This window comes from Mustela putorius, unplaced genomic scaffold (genome assembly GCF_011764305.1).
Source record: "Mustela putorius furo isolate JIRA1106 unplaced genomic scaffold, ASM1176430v1.1 tig00000224_pilon_pilon_pilon, whole genome shotgun sequence".
In the NCBI taxonomy this organism is placed as follows: domain Eukaryota; kingdom Metazoa; phylum Chordata; class Mammalia; order Carnivora; family Mustelidae; genus Mustela; species Mustela putorius.
The window spans coordinates 8,246,418-8,252,093 of NW_025421321.1; positions in this window are offsets into that span (position 1 = coordinate 8,246,418).

Consider the following 5,676-nt stretch of genomic DNA (forward strand, 5'->3'; position numbering starts at 1 on the left):
GTTTGTGTTGTTTTGTTTTTTAGTCCCTGAGCAACTTCCATAATAATGTCCAAAGTATTTAGGTTGAGCCACATGAAATTGCTACTTTTCTAGGTCAAAATTACCTGCAGTTTCACATAATTCAACTTAATAGTATATGGAATCTTATTTTAGGGGCATTGAACTTGCCTCAAAAGTTTATAAAGAATATGGCATCCTTTCAGCATTTTACCAACCCCAGTTGCTAAGTTTTGTGAATGAGCCTCAGGGTTTTGGGTTCTAGAAGATTTTGGAGGGATGGTATACCTCTGCGCTCATGTCCAGAGAGCGGTGAGCAGAAATCAGAAAGGGAGTGGGGCATGTTTGGCCAGGGCAGTAACATTGGCAAGGCTCCAAAACCCAAGTGTGTGAGTCAAAAGTTAAGCCTGCAGCAAACAGAAGGGGCAAGAACCAATGGTTCTGGCTTCATAGTAGAGTCACCTGATGCCCAGAACCTGCCCTAGACCTCTAGAACCAGACTCCAGAGTGCCTCAGAGGTGAGAGTCCCTGAGTTAGATTGTGAAGTAGTTCATGGACCATGCTCAGGAGTGAGCTTTTATTCCCACAGCTGAGGGGGAGCCACTGAAGAATTCATGCTGGTGAATGCTCTGTGGACTTGATGTTAAAGATCCCTAGAGGGCAGTCATCCAAGGGGGATGGCAGGGAGAAGTCACGGGCACTGAGGGAATCAGGTAGGGCACGAAATCTGAAAGGCCTAGGGACCGTCAGCTTATGACCTCTGGGGAGGTACTGGATGGCAGAGCTTAGACAAGGTTAACTAGTAATGAGTGTTGAGACATTCTGCCCCGTCCTCTGTTAGCTGTAAGAGAACATGTGTGGGCAATTATGATAGACTGTTCCCTGCATGTCCTGAATATTAGGAGACGTCTTTTCTGTGGGACACTTTTATAAGAAGTTTAGACACCTGTGGGGGAGCCCTGGGAGAGTCAATCCGCTTAGGGGAAATTTCCAGCTTTGGGGCACCTGCTAGAAGGGATAGCTTTTTATTTGGAATGTACAGTAAAAGCCAGCATGGTGATTTCCCATGTCCTATTCCCTCTGGAAACCTTAGCCTTCCAGAAGTCTCTGAAATAAGATTCCCACAGATCTAGCCAGGATGATGTATAATGTAGCTCTTCTCAGAACAGGGTGATGGACTGAGAAAAATTGTTTTTCTGTCCTAAAATTGTATTTTCCCAAAGAAATTTGCCATTTATGTAGTAATAATTTTCTTTAATAATACAGTCCCTTTAAAATTATAACAAAGTGTTATCATTTATTCTGAGTGTAATTTTTAGGAGCTGTTGCTGCATCCTGACTGTATATGTAAAGTCAGGATCCTGAAGCACTGGGAAATGTTAACCTCCAGTTAGGCTAAAACGCGTCCTAATAATAAGAACAACAAGCATTTGGCTTTTCAAACCATATGCTAATACCAAATGTATACATAATCTGAAATTTATTGCACATCTTTGGCAAGCAAATTGTTTTAAGATGACATCTCATCAGTAGGATTTATTTGTACTTAATCAGATACACAAATACTAACTTATTTTAACACAATATTTTACGGTAGATTTCTCATTTCTCCCCAACAGATCACCTAAACTCACCACTTCACAGACAGCTGTGTACGAACACAATATAGACAATTTCTGTTTTCCTGATTCAGTACATTGTAAGAGATAATGCTGATTTTAATTTGGAATTGGATACTCTCAAACAGCTTGCACTGTTCCTCAAGGGGAAAAGATAATTATAAACATTAAGGAAGGAGGTGTTAATTATTACCCGTAATTACATAGCATAAACTATAACATAAAAGTGGACTAAGGACCTTGTTCGAATAAAAAATTATATTTTGATCAGCCTTGTTGTAAACTATACTACATCCTGATAAGTAAAAAATCCGTTTTTTTTTTTCCAAAGCATACACTGTGGAGGGAAAAATAGTTGCAATTTACAACATTGAATAGGAGATGACCTTTCTTTAGGCTTAAACAATCTCTTCTATTTTGAATCACTGGGACTCAGGTGCTTACCCAGACTGAGAATTTTTTTTTTTTTTTTTGTGGGATAGCTTACCCACCTAAACCTATCTGAGTTTGCCTAATGAAACTGAAACCACATGAACTCTCCGGAATGAACCTGATGTAATAAACGCGTTTGCTGCTGACTATGGGGCCTGGCCCTCAGATCTGAGTGCACATGAATGGGTACATGACCCAGGCTTGTCCTGGTCTGTGCTGTGGGCTGGGCTGGAACCTAGGCCCTGGCATCATAAGCCAACTTCTGACAGTGCCAGGCGGTCATGACATGGAGAAGAGCGAGCATTTTCTCCTGGTCACCTTCAGAGCACCTTCACTGTGCCATCTTCTAGGAATGAACAAAACAAGAAAGTATGTCAAGTTGTAACGCTTTCAAACTCATTCTCCAGCTAAAGGTAAGGACTTGAACTGAATGCCTGACAGGGGTACATAATTATGGTAGCAAATACAGTAAACCTTGTTGAGTAGGTGCCAAAAACTATATGTTAGTGAAAACCTAAAAATTTGATGTGTTGGTACAGAATCCTGCATAATCTTGTAAATTTTACCATAAATCTGGTAAGACAGTTGATGGCATCCACCTAATTTGTCTTGCTTGAGTTGGCTTGGGAAGGCAGCATGAATATTCCAAGGCATGCATTATTTTTGAACACTTTACAAGGGTCTGTTTACGTAGAGAAAATTAATGGACCAGTTATAATCATCATTTGAGTTTCTTTAACACAGTTAACAATGTTATCCCTGTTTTGAGATATGATGCATATTTGAAGCTAAAGCAACTCAAATTTGTAATACTCTTAAATTCTTACCTTTCACAAATTCCAGGTATCATGATCCCATTTTAGCACACATGAAAATGGTTTTGATATATAAATGCAAAAATCGAAATTGGGGTGCTGTCCTGATTTCTTGTGATGCATTATTTTATCCATAGTGATTAAATATCTTTATCTTTATTCCATTAACTGTTTCCACTTCATACTGATTCAACACTTAGATTTTTGTACATTTCACAGAAACCAAGAGAAATTCTTTGTTGGTATACATACATAAAATTTCTGTTTGGCAAGCATAATTACCAAATACACAGAGAGCCCTCATTTAAATTGCAAATTTTTTTACCACTTGTAGTGATGAGGGGACCCAGTGAAATTAAAAAGGAGGGAGAAGAAAAACATTTGCATATTTAATTCAGGGTGTTTTGTTGGCATTCTGACTACTGGACAGGGCACTTTCATACCACACAGATCCCCATGAAACATCCGTAACATGAAACCCCTGAAGTCAGTTCTCAGCCATTCAAAATCATCAATATGCTATGCAGATCAAAAATTTGATAATCCATTGACAGCAGATACATTAACTCTAGACAAAAAAACACCTATTTCTCTGATGAGACAGGTAAGAGAACTGACCGGTATTTCTTGACTATTTTTAGAGGTAGTAAAATAGAATTTTCTTTGAAAAAATTGTAGGAAGTTAGAAGACAGAAGGGATCAAAAAACTATGTACCATTGCAACATTAAAGAAGATGTTCAAAACTAACCATGTGGGTGCTTAGGCCGCACATCTGCAGGGGGTAACCACGTTTGAGGGGGTCAGCCACATGTGGAGTGAATGACATTGGAAATAATCTAAAGGAGGGTGTCTTTTCTCTTGAACAAAGTGCTATGGTCACAGCCAGGCAGCAGTTACCCCGATGGGAGTTCTCTCTGCCTTACAAGCAGATTCAAGAAAGGGCCTGGTTAAGATGTTGGATATAAAGTACCAGCAAGCTACACATTTTGCTCTGAAAGTTACACACACACACACACACACACACACACTCTCTCTCTCTCTCTCTCTCTCAGATCATCCGACAGTTGAGTCCTGAGCATTCCTCGTTCATCTTAACAAAGGGAATCAACATACAATGTTCAGGCTTGGGCAGATAATGCCAACACCTACTTCAACCAAAGAAATCTCTTTAATCACTCTTTGGAGAGGAAAGTAAGTGTGAACTTCAAACTAACAATATTACAGTTCTTACTTTTATAAAATGCCAGTTTTAACATAAACATGATTTGGGCAGTACGACAAGTGGAAAACATACTGAGACATGTAATAACTTCTCTATGCTCTTTATATAAATAAACACTCCCCTCCCCCATTACAAAGCTTAGTAAACGCTAAAGGGAATTTCGTTCCAGATATTCTGGGAGCTTATACACAAAACACACATTTTTTTAAATTTTTGAACTTTGGAGCCAATTTCTAGTTGTTCACTAACTGTCCTGTTCCCAACAGTCAGCCCGTAGCATTACAGGTAAAGAAATAAGCCTAGACTTTGCATTTATAGGTAGTTTAAGTCAAATTTGTTACAACAAATACCAAAGTCCCATCAAAATTGTATAGTCACACTGGGACTTTGGTTGGATCAAGTATGACTTGAATTAGGGGAGTCATTTACAAAGGGTTGGGGATTTTCTGTAGTACAGGAAATTTGGACTTTTGATATTTAAAGGGTTTCATATTTTCTCCTATAATATCTAGAACTTAATAATTTTATTAGGAAAAAAGAAAGTATAGAGAAAAAACAAAATGAAGTCAAATTTATTTTTCACTGCTTTTGTCATCTAACAAATAAGAAAATTAAACTGATAATAAGATGACATAAGTGCTCCTTTTTTTTTTAATTCATACAGTTTCAACCAAATTCTTTATGACTTTTAATCAGTGCAAGTTGAATTTGGTCTACCTGCTTAACAAGAAGAAATTCAATAAAAACTTTCATGTTTTCTCCTTTCGTTCCAGAAAATTACAATATCTATTATAATATTATAATATTTATTATTCTAGGATACCAGAAAAAATCAGGAAATGTATTTTTAAGGTCAATTTCCACTTTAAACTTTCTTTTCATTAAGTTCTAAAAATTTACTCTTGGCATTCTCAAAAATATATATCCCATCTCTTGATGAATCACATTCCTATAATAAAATTCTAAGTTAAAAGTCAGTTTTAATTTCTTTTCAGGAGGAAATAGATATACATATATTTATTTATATAAATATTTTCATTTAAAATTAAGATACTTGGCACAGAGTCCTAAGCTTACAGTTTTCAAATGGTGTCTGTCCTGCCTTCACTGATCAACATGGAAGAGTTTGGGAAGGAAATTGTGCTCTTCAAACACTTGTACCTTGTACGTTTATCTTTCCCTCTGCCTCACTCCCAATGTAGCAGTATCCCAAGACTGTGGAAGATAAGAGAAAGGGTAGATTTATTTCTCCACATTGGTGAGGTTAAAGGGAGAGGATAGGAAAAACAGCCCTGGGGATTTCTGGGTATAGTCTAATTCATTAATGTTTTCCTACTAACAATACTGTGGTCGTTTGTATCCTTGGTTGCATCTCCAATGCACAACCAGGGGACTGTATGCATGGCCTCACTTGTATTTAAACCCAGACATTTAGAGTCTTGTTCCAGTCCAGTTTTTGTTTTTGTTTTTAAGATTAAATTTATTTGACAGAGAGAGAGAGAGACAGCGAGAGAGGAAACAGAAGCAGGGGTAGAGGAAGAGGAAGAAGCAGGCTTCCTGCCAAGCAGGGAGCCTGATGTGGGGCTCGAT